We start from the raw sequence: 14,633 nt of genomic DNA on the forward strand, positions 1-14,633 counted from the left end.
AGTCCTGAAAGTAGTCTTCAAGATATTTGGCTCCCGAATCTTTAACTGATGATAGTCTGAATGTAAGTCAATCTTGGAAAACACTATGGCACCCTGTAACTGATCAAATAATCATTAATACGAGGCAATGGATACCTGTTCGTCACTGTGACTTTGTTCAACTGGCGGTAATCAATACACATCCGCATAGAACCATCATTCTTCTTCACAAATAAGACAGCAGCACCCCAAGGTGACACATTGGGCCGAATGAAGCCCTTATCAAGAAACTCATGTAACTTCTACTTCAACTCCTTCAATTATGGAGAAGCCATACGATATGGAGGAATAGAGATAGGCTGAGTTCCCGGCAACAAATCAATGCCAAAATCAATATCTCTGTTGGGCAGCATGCCCGAAAGATCAGCTGGAAACACATCTGGAAAGTCCCTCACTACCGGAACTGACTCAACTGTAGGGGTATCAATATTGACATATCTCACATAAGCTAGATATGCGTCACACCCCTTTTCAACCATTCATTGAGCTTTAAGAAATGAAATAACTCTGTTGGGAGTATACTCTAAGGTACCCCTCCACTCTAATCGCGGTAAACCTGGCATAGATGGTCGAGTACGTGTTTGCTCGAACTCGAAATAATGTAGCCCTTGGCTTAATAGTCGAGTGTGTGTTTGCTCGAACTCGAAGTAATCTAGCCATTAGGTTTAATGGTTGAGTGTGTGTTTGGTCGAACTTTAAGTAATGTAGCCCTTAGGCTTAATGGTCGAGTGAGTGTTTGCTCAAACTAGAAGTAATGTAGCTCTTAGGCTTAATGGTCGAGTGAGTGTTTGCTCGAACTCGAAGTATTGTAGCCCTTAGGCTTAATGGTCGAGTGAGTGTTGCTCGAACTCAAAGAAATGTAACCCTTAGGCTTAACGATCGAGTGCGTGTTTGCTTGAACTCGAAGTAATGTATCTCTTTGGCTTAACGGTCGAGTGAGTGTTTGCTCAAACTCAAAGTAAAGTATCCCTTACGCTTAATGGTCGAGTGAGTATTACTCGAACTCGAAGTAATGTAGCCCTTAGGTCTAATGGTCGAGTGAGTGTTGCTCGAACTCGAAGTAATGCAGCCCTTAGGCTTTACGGTCGAGTGAGTGTTTTCTTGAACATGAAGTAATGTATCTCTTTGGCTTAACGGTCAAGTAAGTGTTTGCTCGAACTTGAAGTAATATTTCCCTTAGGCTTAATGGTCGAGTGAGTGTTTGCTCGTACTCGAAATAATTTACCCCTTAGGCTTAATGGTCGAGTGCGTGTTTGCTCAAACTCGAAGTAATGTAGCCCTTAGGCTTAATGGTCGAGTGAGTGTTTGCTCGAACCCGAAATAATTTAGCCCTTAGGCTTAATGGTCGAGTACGTGTTTGATCGAACTCGAAATAATGTAGCCCTTGGCTTAATAGTCGAGTGTGTGTTTGCTCGAACTCGAAGTAATCTAGCCATTAGGTTTAATGGTTGAGTGTGTGTTTGGTCGAACTTTAAGTAATGTAGCCCTTAGGCTTAATGGTCGAGTGAGTGTTTGCTCAAACTAGAAGTAATGTAGCTCTTAGGCTTAATGGTCGAGTGAGTGTTTGCTCGAACTCGAAGTATCGTAGCCCTTAGGCTTAATGGTCGAGTGAGTGTTGCTCGAACTCAAAGAAATGTAACCCTTAGGCTTAACGATCGAGTGCGTGTTTGCTTGAACTAGAAGTAATGTATCCCTTTGGCTTAACGGTCGAGTGAGTGTTTGCTCAAACTCAAAGTAAAGTATCCCTTACGCTTAATGGTCGAGTGAGTATTACTCGAACTCGAAGTAATGTAGCCCTTAGGCCTAATGGTCGAGTGAGTGTTGCTCGAACTCGAAGTAATGCAGCCCTTAGGCTTTACGGTCGAGTGAGTGTTTTCTTGAACTTGAAGTAATGTATCTCTTTGGCTTAACGGTCAAGTAAGTGTTTGCTCGAACTTGAAGTAATATTTCCCTTAGGCTTACTGGTCGAGTGAGTGTTTGCTCGTACTCGAAAAAATTTACCCCTTAGGCTTAATGGTCGAGTGTGTGTTTGCTCAAACTCGAAATAATGTAGCCCTTAGGCTTAATGGTCGAGTGTGTGTTTGCTCGAACTCGAAATAATGTAGCCCTTGGACTTAATGGTCGAGTGAGTATTTGCTCGAACTAGAAGTAATGTAGCCCTTGGGCTTAATGGTCGAGTGAGTGTTTGCTCAAACTCGAAATAATATATCACTTAGACTTAATAGTCGAGTGAGTGTTTGCTCGAACTCGAAACAATGTAGCCCTTAGGTTTAATGGTCGAGTGAGTGTTGCTCGAACTCGAAGTAATGTAGCCCTTAGGCCTAATAGTTGAGTGAGTGTTGCTCGAACTCGAAGAAATGTAGACCTTACACTTAACGGTAGAGCGAGTGTTTGCTCGAACTCAAAATAATGTAGCCCTTAGACTTAATGGTCGAGTGAGTGTTTGCTCGAACGCGAAGTAATGTAGCCCTTAGTCTTAATGGTCAAGTGAGTGTTTGCTCGAACTCGAAGTAATGTAGCTCTTAGGTTTAATGGTCGAGTGAGTGTTTGGTCAAACTCGAAGTAATGTAGCCCTTTGGCTTAATAGTCGAGTGAGTGTTTGCACGAACTCGAAAGAATGTAGCCCTTAGGCTTAATGGTCGAGTGAGTGTTTGCTCGAACCCAAAATAATTTAGCCCTTAGGCTTAATGGTCGAGTACGTGTTTGCTCGAACTCGAAATACTGTAGCCCTTGGCTTAATAGTCGAGTGTGTGTTTGCTCGAACTCGAAGTAATCTAGCCATTAGGTTTAATCGTTGAGTGTGTGTTTGGTCGAACTTTAAGTAATGTAGCCCTTTGGCTTAATGGCCGAGTGAGTGTTTGCTCAAACTAGAAGTAATGTAGCTCTTAGGCTTAATAGTCGAGTGTGTGTTTGCTCGAACTCGAAATAATGTAGCCCTTAGACTTAATGGTCGAGTGAGTGTTTGCTCGAAATAGAAGTAATGTAGCCCTTGGGCTTAATGGTCGAGTGAGTGTTTGCTCAAACTCGAAGTAATGTATCCCATAGACTGAATAGTCGATTGAGTGTTTGCTTGAACTCGAAAGAATGTAGCTCTTAGGCTTAATGGTCGAGTGTGTGTTTGCTCAAACTCGAAGTAATGTAGCCCTTTGGCTTAATAGTCGAGTGAGTGTTTGCACGAACTCGAAAGAATGTAGCCCTTAGGCTTAATGGTCGAGTGAGTGTTTGCTCGAACTCGAAATAATTTAGCCCTTAGGCTTAATGGTCGAGTACGTGTTTGCTCGAACTCGAAATAATGTAGCCCTTGGCTTAATAGTCGAGTGTGTGTTTGCTCGAACTCGAAGTAATCTAGCCATTAGGTTTAATGGTTGAGTGTGTGTTTGGTCGAACTTTAAGTAATGTAGCCCTTAGGCTTAATGGTCGAGTGAGTGTTTGCTCAAACTAGAAGTAATGTAGCTCTTAGGCTTAATAGTCGAGTGTGTGTTTGCTCGAACTCGAAATAATGTAGCCCTTAGACTTAATGGTCGAGTGAGTGTTTGCTCGAAATAGAAGTAATGTAGCCCTTGGGCTTAATGGTCAAGTGAGTGTTTGCTCAAACTCGAAGTAATGTATCCCATAGACTTAATAGTCGATTGAGTGTTTGCTTGAACTCGAAAGAATGTAGCCCTTAGGCTTAATGGTCGAGTGAGTGTTTGCCCAAACTCATAGTAATGTAGCCCTTAAGCTTAATGGTCGAGTGAGTGTTTGCTTGCACTCAAAATAATTTAGCCCTTAGGCTTAATGGTCGAGTGCGTGTTTGCTCGAGCTCGAAATAATGTAGCCCTTAGACTTAATGGTCGAGGGAGTGTTTGCTCGAACGAGAAGTAATGTAGCCCTTAGGCTTAATGGTCAAGTGTGTGTTTGCTCGAACTTGAAGTAATGTAGCTCTTAGGCTTAATGGTCGAGTGAGTGTTTGCTCAAACTCGAAGTAATGTAGCCCTTTGCCTTAATAGTCGAGTGAGTGTTTGCACAAACTCGAAAGAATGTAGCCATTAGGCTTAATGGTCGAGTGAGTGTTTGCTCGAACCCGAAATAATTTAGCCCTTAGGCTTAATGGTCGAGTGCGTGTTTGCTAGAACTCGAAATAATGTAGCTCTTAGGCTTAATGGTCGAGTGAGTGTTTGCTCAAAGTCGAAGTAATGTAGCCCTTTGCCTTAATAGTCGAGTAAGTGTTTGCAAGAACTCGAAAGAATGTAGCCCTTAGGCTTAATGGTCGAGTGAGTGTTTGCTCGAACCCGAAGTAATCTAGCCATTAGGCTTCATGGTCGAGTGTGTGTTTGCTCAAACTTTAAGTAATGTAGCCCTTAGGCTTAATGGTCGAGTGATTGTTTGCTCAAACTCAAAGTAATGTACCCTTAGGCTTAATAGTCTAGTGTGTGTTTGCTCGAACTCGAAATAATTTAGCCCTTAGGCTTAATGGCCGAGTGAGTGTTTGCTCGAACTCGAAGAAATGTAGCCCTTAAGCTTAATGATCGAGTGAGTGTTTGCTCGAACTAGAAGTAATGTAGCCCTTAGGCTTAATGGTCGAGTGACTGTTTCTCGAACTCAAAGTAATGTAGCCCTTAGGCCTAATAGTCGAGTGAGTGTTGCACGAACTCGAAGTAATGTAGCCCTTAGGCTTAATGGTCGAGTGAGTGTTGCTCGAACTCGAAGCAGTGTATCCCTTAGGCCTAACGGTCGAGTGAGTGGTCGAGTGAGTGTTGCCCGAACTCAAAGTAATGTAGCCCTTAGGCTTAACGGTCGAGTGAATGTTTGCTCGAACTCGAAGTAATATATCCCTTTGGCTTAACGGTCGAATGAGTGTTTGCTCTAACTCGAAGTAATATTGCCCTTAGGCTTAATGGGCGAATGAGTGTTTGCTCGAACTCAAAATAATTTAGCCCTTAGGTATAATGGTCGAGTGAGTGTTTGCTCGAACTCGAAGAAATATAGCCCTTAGACTTAATGGTCGAGTGAGTGTTTGCTCGAACTCGAAGTATTGTAGCCCTTAGGCTTAACGGTCGAGTGAGTGTTGCTCGAACTCGAAGTAATGTAGCCCTTAGGCCTAATAGTCGAGTGAGTATTGCTCGAACTCGAAGAAATGTGGCCCTTAGGCTTAACGGTTGAGTGAGTGTTTGCTTGAACTCGAATTAATGTATCCCTATGGCTTAACGGTCAAGTGAGTGTTTGCTCGAACTCAAAGTAAAGTATCCCTTAGGCTTAATGGTAGAGTGAGTATTGCTCGAACTCGAAGTAATGTAGCCCTTTGGCCTAATTATCGAGTGAGTGTTGCTCGAACTCGAAGTAATGTACCCCTTAGGCTTAACGGTGGAGTGAGTGTTTTCTTGAACTCGAAGTAATGTATCTCTTTGGCTTAATGGTCAAGTAAGTGTTTGTTCGAACTCGAAGTAATATTTCCTTTAGCGTTAATGGTCGAGTGAGTGTTTGCTCGAACTCGAAATAATTTAGCTCTTAGGCTTAATGGTCGAGTGCGTGTCTGCTCGAACTCGAAACAATGTAGCCCTTAGGCTTAATGGTCGAGTGTATGTTTGCTCGAACTTGAAGTAATGTAGCCCTTAGGATTAATGGTCGAGTGAGTGTTTACTCGAACTCGAAATATTGTAGCCCTTAGGCTTAATGGTCGAGTGAGTGTTACTCGAACTCGAATAAATGTAACCCTTAGGCTTAACGATCGAGTGAGTGTTTGCTCAAACTCGAAGTAATGTTTCCCTTTGGCTTAATGGTCGAGTGAGTGTTAGCTTGAACTTGAAGTAATGTAGCCCTTAGGCTTAATGGTCGAGTGAGTGTTTGCTCGAACTCGAAGTATTTTAGCCCTTAGGCTTAATGGTCGAGTGAGTGTTGCTCGAACTCGAAGTAATGTATCCCTTTGGCTTAACGGTCGAGTGAGTGTTTTCTCAAACTCAAAGTAAAGTATCCCTTACGCTTAATGGTCGAGTGAGTATTACTCGAACTCGAAGTAATGTAGCCCTTAGGCCTAATGGTTGAGTGAGTGTTGCTCGAACTCGAAGTAATGTAGCCTTTAGGCTTAACGGTCGAGTGAGTGTTTTCTTGAACTCGAAGTAATGTATCTCTTTGGCTTAACGGTCAAGTAAGTGTTTGCTCGAACTCGAAGTAATGTAGCCCTTAGGCTTAACGGTCGAGTGAGTGTTTTCTTGAACACGAAGTAATGTATCTCTTTGGCTTAACGGTCAAGTAAGTGTTTGCTCGAACTCGAAGTAATATTTCCCTTAGGCTTAATGGTCGAGTGAGTGTTTGCTCGAACTCGAAATAATTTAGCTCTTAGGCTTAATGGTCGAGTGCGTGTCTGCTCGAACTTGAAATAATGTAGCCCTTAGGATTAATGGTCGAGTGTATGTTTGCTCGAACTTGAAGTAATGTAGCCCTTAGGCTTAATGGTCGAGTGAGTGTTTGCTCGAACTCGAAGTATTGTAGCCCTTAGGCTTAATGGTCGAGTGAGTGTTGCTCGAACTTGAAATAATGTAGCCTTAGGCATAATAGTCGAGTGAGTGTTGCTCGAAGTCGAAGAAATGTATCCCTTAGGTTTAATGGTAGAGTGAGTGTTTGCTTGAACTCGAAGTAATGTATCCCTTTGGCTTAACGGTCGAGTGAGTGTTTGCTCGAACTTAAAGTAAAGTATCCCTTAGGCTTAATGGTCGAGTGAGTATTGCTCGAACTCGAAGTAATGTAGCCCTTAGGCCTAATGGTCGAGTGAGTGTTGCTCAAACTCAAAGTAATGTAACCCTTAGGCTTAATAGTCGAGTGAGTGTTTTCTTGAACTCGAAGTAATGTATCTCTTGGCTTAACGGTCAAGTAAGTATTTGCTCGAATTCGAAGTAATATTTCCCTTTGGCTTAATGGTCGAGTGAGTGTTTGCTCGAACTCGAAATAATTTAGTTCTTAGGCTTAATGGTCGAGTGCGTGTCTGCTCGAACTCGAAATAATGTAGCCCTTGGCTTAATAGTCGAGTGTGTGTTTGCTCGAACTCGAAGTAATCTAGCCATTAGGTTTAATGGTTGAGTGTGTGTTTGGTCGAACTTTAAGTAATGTAGCCCTTAGGCTTAATGGTCGAGTGAGTGTTTGCTCAAACTAGAAGTAATGTAGCCCTTAGGCTTAATGGTCGAGTGAGTGTTTGCTCGAACTCGAAGTATTGTAGCCTTTAGGCTTAATGGTCGAGTGAGTGTTGCTCGAACTCAAAGAAATGTAACCCTTAGGCTTAACGATCGAGTGCGTGTTTGCTTGAACTCGAAGTAATGTATCCCTTTGGCTTAACGGTCGAGTGAGTGTTGCTCAAACTCGAAGTAATATAGCCCTTAGTCCTAATAGTCGAGTGAGTGTTTGCTCGAACTCGAAATGATGTAGCCCTTAGGCTTAATGGTCAAGTGAGTTTTTGCTCGAACTCAAAGTAATGTAGCTCTTAGGCTTAATGGTCAAGTGAGTGTTTGCTCAAACTCGAAGTAATGTAGCCCTTTACCTTAATGGTCGAGTGAGTGTTTGCTCGAAACCCGAAATAATTTAACCCTTAGGCTTAATGGTCGTGTGCGTGTTTGCTCGAACTCGAAATAATGTAGCCCTTGGCTTAATGGTCGAGTGTGTGTTTGCTCGAACTTGAAGTAATCTAGCCATTAGGCTTCATGGTCAAGTGTGTGTTTGCTCGAACTTTAAGTAATGTATCCCTTAAGCTTAATGGTCGAGTGAGTGTTTGCTCAAACTCGAAGTAATGTACCCTTAGGCTTAATAGTCTAGTGTGTGTTTGCTCAAACTCGAAATAATGTAGCCCTTAGACTTAATGGTCGAGTGAGTGTTTGCTCGAACTCGAAGAAATGTAGCCCTTAAGCTTAATGATCGAGTGAGTGTTTGCTCGAACGCGAAGTAACGTAGCCCTTAGTCTTAATGGTCAAGTGAGTGTTTGCTCGAACTCGAAGTAATGTAGCTCTTAGGCTTAATGGTCGAGTGAGTGTTTGCTCAAACTCGAAGTAATGTAGCCCTTTGGCTTAATAGTCGAGTGAGTGTTTGCACGAACTCGAAAGAATGTAGCCCTTAGGCTTAATGGTCGAGTGAGTGTTTGCTCGAACCCGAAATAATTTAGCCCTTAGGCTTAATGGTCGAGTACGTGTTTGCTCGAACTCGAAATAATGTGGCCCTTGGCTTAATAGTCGAGTGTGTGTTTGCTCGAACTCGAAGTAATCTAGCCATTAGGTTTAATGGTTGAGTGTGTGTTTGGTCGAACTTTAAGTAATGTAGCCCTTAGGCTTAATGGTCAAGTGAGTGTTTGCTCAAACTAGAAGTAATGTAGCCCTTAGGCTTAATGGTCGAGTGAGTGTTTGCTCGAACTCGAAGTATTGTAGCCCTTAGGCTTAATGGTCGAGTGAGTGTTGCTCGAACTCAAAGAAATGTAACCCTTAGGCTTAATGATCGAGTGAGTGTTTTCTCGAACTCGAAGTAATGTAGCCCTTAGGGTTAATGGTCGAGTGAGTGTTGCTCAAACTCGAAGTAATATAGCCCTTAGTCCTAATAGTCGAGTGAGTGTTTGCTCGAACTCGAAATGATGTAGCCCTTAGGCTTAATGGTCAAGTGAGTTTTTGCTCGAACTCAAAGTAATGTAGCTCTTATGCTTAATGGTCGAGTGAGTGTTTGCTCAAACTCGAAGTAATGTAGCCCTTTACCTTAATAGTCGAGTGAGTGTTTGCACGAACTCGAAAGAATGTAGCCTTTAGGCTTAATGGTCGAGTGAGTGTTTGCTCGAAACCCGAAATAATTTAACCCTTAGGCTTAATGGTCGTGTGCGTGTTTGCTCGAACTCGAAATAATGTAGCCCTTGGCTTAATGGTCGAGTGTGTGTTTGCTCGAACTTGAAGTAATCTAGCCATTAGGCTTCATGGTCAAGGGTGTGTTTGCTCGAACTTTAAGTAATGTATCCCTTAAGCTTAATGGTCGAGTGAGTGTTTGCTCAAACTCGAAGTAATGTACCCTTAGGCTTAATAGTCTAGTGTGTGTTTGCTCAAACTCGAAATAATGTAGCCCTTAGACTTAATGGTCGAGTGAGTGTTTGCTCGAACTCGAAGAAATGTAGCCCTTAAGCTTAATGATCGAGTGAGTGTTTGCTCGAACGCGAAGTAATGTAGCCCTTAGGCTTAATGGTTGAGTGAGTGATTCTCAAACTCGAAGTAATGTAGCCCTTAGGCCTAATAGTCGAGTGAGTGTTGCTCGAACTCGAAGTAATGTAGCCCTTAGGCTTAATGGTCGATTGAATGTTTGCTCGAACTCGAAGTAATATATCCCTTTGGCTTAACGGTCGAGTGAGTGTTTGCTCGAATTCGAAGTAATATTGCCCTTAGGCTCAATGGGCTAATGAGTGTTTGCTCGAACTCGAAATAATTTACCCCTTAGGTTTAATGGTCGAGTGAGTGTTTGCTCGAACTCGAAGAAATATAGCCCTTAGACTTAATGGTCGAGTGAGTGTTTGCTCGAACTCGAAGTATTGTATCCCTTAGGCTTAATGGTCGAGTGAGTGTTGCTCGAACTCAAAGTAATGTAGCCCTTAGGCCTAATAGTCGAGTTAGTGTTGCTCGAACTCGAAGAAATGTATCCCTTAGGCTTAACGGTCGAGTGAGTGTTTTCTTGAACTCGAAGTAATGTATCCCTTTGGCTTAACGGTCGAGTGAGTGTTTGCTCGAACTCAAAGTAAAGTATCCCTTAGGCTTAATGGTCGAGTGAGTATTGCTCGAACTCGAAGTAATGTAGCCCTTAGGCCTAATGGTCGAGTAAGTGTTGCTCAAACTCGAAGTAATGTAGCCCTTAGGCTTAACAGTCGAGTGAGTGTTTTCTTGAACTCGAAGTAATGTATCTCTTTGGCTTAACGGTCAAGTAAGTGTTTGCTCGAACTCGAAGTAATATTTCCCTTTGGCTTAATGGTCGAGAGAGTGTTTGCTCGAACTCGAAGTAATGTAGCCCTTAGGCTTAACAGTCGAGTGAGTGTTTTCTTGAACTCGAAGTAATGTATCTCTTGGCTTAACGGTCAAGTAAGTGTTTGCTCGAATTCGATGTAATATTTCCCTTTGGCTTAATGGTCGAGTGAGTGTTTGCTCGAACTCGAAATAATTTAGCTCTTAGGCTTAATGGTCGAGTGCGTGTCTGCTCGAACTCGAAATAATGTAGCCCTTGGGCTTAATGGTCGAGTGTATGTTTGCTCGAACTTGAAGTAATGTAGCCCTTAGGCTTAATGGTCGAGCGAGTGTTTGCTCAAACTAGAAGTAATGTACCCTTAGGCTTAATAGTCGAGTGAGTGTTTGCTCGAACTCGAAAGAATGTAGCCCTTAGGCTTAATGATCGAGTGAGTGTTTCCTAGAACTCGAAGTAATGTAGCCCTTAGGCTTAATGGTCGAGTGAGTGTTGCTCAAACTCGAAGTAATATAGCCCTTAGTCCTAATAGTCGAGTGAGTGTTTGCTCGAACTCGAAATGATGTAGCCCTTAGACTTAATGGTCGAGTGAGTGTTTTCTCGAACTTGAAGTAATGTATCCCTTAGGCTTAATAGTCGAGTTAGTGTTTGCTCGAACTCGAAACAATGTAGCCCTTAGGCTTAATGGTCGAGTGAGTGTTTGCTCGAACTAGAAGTAATGTAGCCCTTAGGCTTAATGATCGAGTGAGTGTTTGCTTGAAAATAAAGTAATATAGCCCTTAGGCTTATTGGTCGAGTGAGTGTTGCTCGAACTCGAAGTAATGTAGCACTTTGACTTAATGGTCGATTGAATGTTTGCTCGAACTCGAAACAATGTAGCCCTTAGGCTTAATGGTCGAGTGAGTGTTGCTCGAACTCGAAGTAATGTAGCCCTTAGGCCTAATAGTTGAGTGAGTGTTGCTCGAACTCGAAGAAATGTAGCCCTTACACTTAACGGTAGAGTGAGTGTTTGCTCGAAATCAAAATAATGTAGCCCTTAGACTTAATGGTCGAGTGAGTGTTTGCTCGAACGCGAAGTAATGTAGCCCTTAGTCTTAATGGTCAAGTGAGTGTTTGCTCGAACTCGAAGTAATGTAGCTCTTAGGCTTAATGGTCGAGTGAGTGTTTGCTCAAACTCGAAGTAATGTAGCCCTTTGGCTTAATAGTCGAGTGAGTGTTTGCACGAACTCGAAAGAATGTAGCCCTTAGGCTTAATGGTCGAGTGAGTGTTTGCACGAACTTGAAAGAATGTAGCCCTTAGGCTTAATGGTCGAGTGAGTGTTTGCTCGAACCCGAAATAATTTAGCCCTTAGGCTTAATGGTCGAGTACGTGTTTGCTCGAACTCGAAATAATGTAGCCCTTGGCTTAATAGTCGAGTGTGTGTTTGCTCGAACTCGAAGTAATCTAGCCATTAGGTTTAATGGTTGAGTGTGTGTTTGGTCGAACTTTAAGTAATGTAGCCCCTAGGCTTAATGGTCGAGTGAGTGTTTGCTCAAACTAGAAGTAATGTAGCCCTTAGACTTAATGGTCGAGTGAGTGTTTGCTTGAACTCGAAGAAATGTATCCCTTAGGCTTAATGATCGAGTGAGTGTTTGCTCGAACTCGAAGTAATGTAGCCCTTAGGGTTAATGGTCGAGTGAGTGTTGCTCAAACTCGAAGTAATATAGCCCTTAGTCCTAATAGTCGAGTGAGTGTTTGCTCGAACTCGAAATGATGTAGCCCTTAGGCTTAATGGTCAAGTGAGTTTTTGCTCGAACTCAAAGTAATGTAGCCCTTAGGCTTAATGGTCGAGTGAGTGTTTGCTCAAACTCGAAGTAATGTTGCCCTTTACGTTAATAGTCGAGTGAGTGTTTGCACGAACTCGAAAGAATGTAGCCTTTAGGTTTAATGGTCGAGTGAGTGTTTGCTCGAAACCCGAAATAATTTAGCCCTTAGGCTTAATGGTCGAGTGCGTGTTTGCTCGAACTCGAAATAATGTAGCCCTTGGCTTAATGGTCGAGTGTGTGTTTGCTCGAACTTGAAGTAATCTAGCCATTAGGCTTCATGGTCAAGTGTGTGTTTGCTCGAACTTTAAGTAATGTATCCCTTAAGCTTAATGGTCAAGTGAGTGTTTGCTCAAACTCGAAGTAATGTACCCTTAGGCTTAATAGTCTAGTGTGTGTTTGCTCGAACTCGAAATAATGTAGCCCTTAGACCTAATGGTCGAGTGAGTGTTTGCTCGAACTCGAAGAAATGTAGCCCTTAAGCTTAATGATCGAGTGAGTGTTTGCTCAAACGCGAAGTAATGTAGCCCTTAGGCTTAATGGTTGAGTGAGTGTTTCTCAAACTCGAAGTAATGTAGCCCTTAGTCCTAATAGTCGAGTGAGTGTTGCTCGAACTCGAAGTAATGTAGCCCTTAGGCTTAATGGTCGAGTGAATGTTTGCTCGAACTCGAAGCAGTGTATCCCTTAGGCCTAACGGTCGAGTGAGTGGTCGAGTGAGTGTTTGCTCGAATTCGAAGTAATATTGCCCTTAGGCTTAATGGGCGAATGAGTGTTTGCTCGAACTCGAAATAATTTAGCCCTTAGGTTTAATGGTCGAGTGAGTGTTTGCTCGAACTCGAAGAAATATAGCCCTTAGACTTAATGGTCGAGTGAGTGTTTGCTCGAACTCGAAGTATTGTATCCCTTAAGCTTAATGGTCGAGTGAGTGTGGCTCGAACTCGAAGTAATGTAGCCCTTAGGCCTAATAGTCGAGTTAGTGTTGCTCAAACTCGAAGAAATGTAGCCCTTAGGCTTAACGGTCAAGTGAGTGTTTGCTTGAACTCGAAGTAATGTATCCCTTTGGCTTAACGGTCGAGTGAGTGTTTGCTCGAACTCAAAGTAAAGTATCCCTTAGGCTTAATGGTCGAGTAAGTATTGCTCGAACTCGAAGTAATGTAGCCCTTTGGCCTAATGGTCGAGTGAGTGTTGCTCGAACTCGAATGAATGTACGCCTTAGGCTTAACGGTGGAGTGAGTGTTTTCTTGAACTCGAAGTAATGTGTCTCTTTGGCTTAACGGTCAAGTAAGTGTTTGTTCGAACTCGAAGTAATATTTCCTTTAGGCTTAATGGTCGAGTGAGTGTCTGCTCGAACTCGAAATAATTTAGCTCTTAGGCTTAATGGTCGAGTGCGTGTCTGCTCAAACTCGAAACAATGTAGCCCTTTGGCTTAATGGTCGAGTGTATGTTTGCTCGAACTTGAAGTAATGTAGCCCTTAGGCTTAATGGTTGAGTGAGTGTTTCTCGAACTCGAAGTAATGTAGCCCTTAGGCCTAATAGTCGAGTGAGTGTTGCTCGAACTTGAAGTAATGTAGCCCTTAGGCCTAATAGTCGAGTGAGTGTTGCTCGAACTCGAAGTAATGTAGCCCTTAGGCTTAATGGTCGAGTGAGTGTTGCTCGAACTCGAAGCAGTGTATCCCTTAGGCCTAACGGTCGAGTGAGTGTTGCCCGAACTCGAAGTAATGTAGCCCTTAGGCTTAACGGTCGAGTAAGTGTTTGCTCGAACTCGAAGTAATATTTCCCTTAGGCTTAATGGTCGAGTGGGTGTTTTCTCAAACTCGAAGTAATGTAGCCCTTTGCCATAATAGTCGAGTGAGTGATTGCACGAACTCGAAAGAATGTAGCCCTTAGGCTTAATGGTCGAGTGAGTGTTTGCTCGAACCTGAAATAATTTAGCCCTTAGTCTTAATGGTCGAGTGCGTGTTTGCTCGAACTCGAAATAATGTAGCCCTTGGCTTAATGGTCGAGTGTGTGTTTGCTCGAGCTCAAAGTAATCTAGCCATTAGGCTTCATGGCCGAGTGTGTGTTTGCTCGAACTTTAAGTAATGTAGCCCTTAGGCTTAATGGTCGAGTGAGTGTTTGCTCAAACGCGAAGTAATGTATCCCTTAGGCTTAATAGTCGAGTGCGTGTTTGCTCGAACTCGAAATAATGTTGCCCTTAGACTTAATGGTCGAGTGAGTGTTTGCTTGAACTCGAAGAAATGTAGCCCTTAGGCTTAATGATCGAGTGAGTGTTTCCTAGAACTCGAAGTAATGTAGCCCTTAGGCTTAATGGTCGAGTGAGTGTTGCTCAAACTCGAAGTAATATAGCCCTTAGTCCTAATAGTCGAGTGAGTGCTTGCTCGAACTCGAAATGATGTAGCCCTTAGACTTAATGGTCTAGTAAGTGTTTGCTCGAACACGAAGTAATGTAGACCTTAGGCTTAATGGTCGAGTGAGTGTTTTCTCGAACTTGAAGTAATGTAGCCCTTAGGCTTAATAGTCGAGTGAGTGTTTGCTCGAACTCGAAACAATGTAGCTCTTAGGCTTAATGGTCGAGTGAGTGTTTGCTCGAACTAGAAGTAATGTAGCCCTTAGGCTTAATGATCGAGTGAGTGTTTGCTCGAACACGAAGTAATGTAGCCCTTAGGCTTATAGGTCAAGTGAGTGTTGCTCGAACTCGAAGTAATGTAGCACTTAGGCTTAATGGTCTATGGAGTGTTTGCTCGAACTGGAAATAATGTAGCCCTTAGGCTTAATGGTCGAGTGCGTGTTTGCTCAAACTCGAAATAATGTAGCCCTTAGGCATAATGGTCGAGTGTGTGTTTGCTCGAACTCGAAAT

This window comes from Nicotiana tomentosiformis, chromosome 9 (genome assembly GCF_000390325.3).
Source record: "Nicotiana tomentosiformis chromosome 9, ASM39032v3, whole genome shotgun sequence".
Classification (NCBI taxonomy): domain Eukaryota; kingdom Viridiplantae; phylum Streptophyta; class Magnoliopsida; order Solanales; family Solanaceae; genus Nicotiana; species Nicotiana tomentosiformis.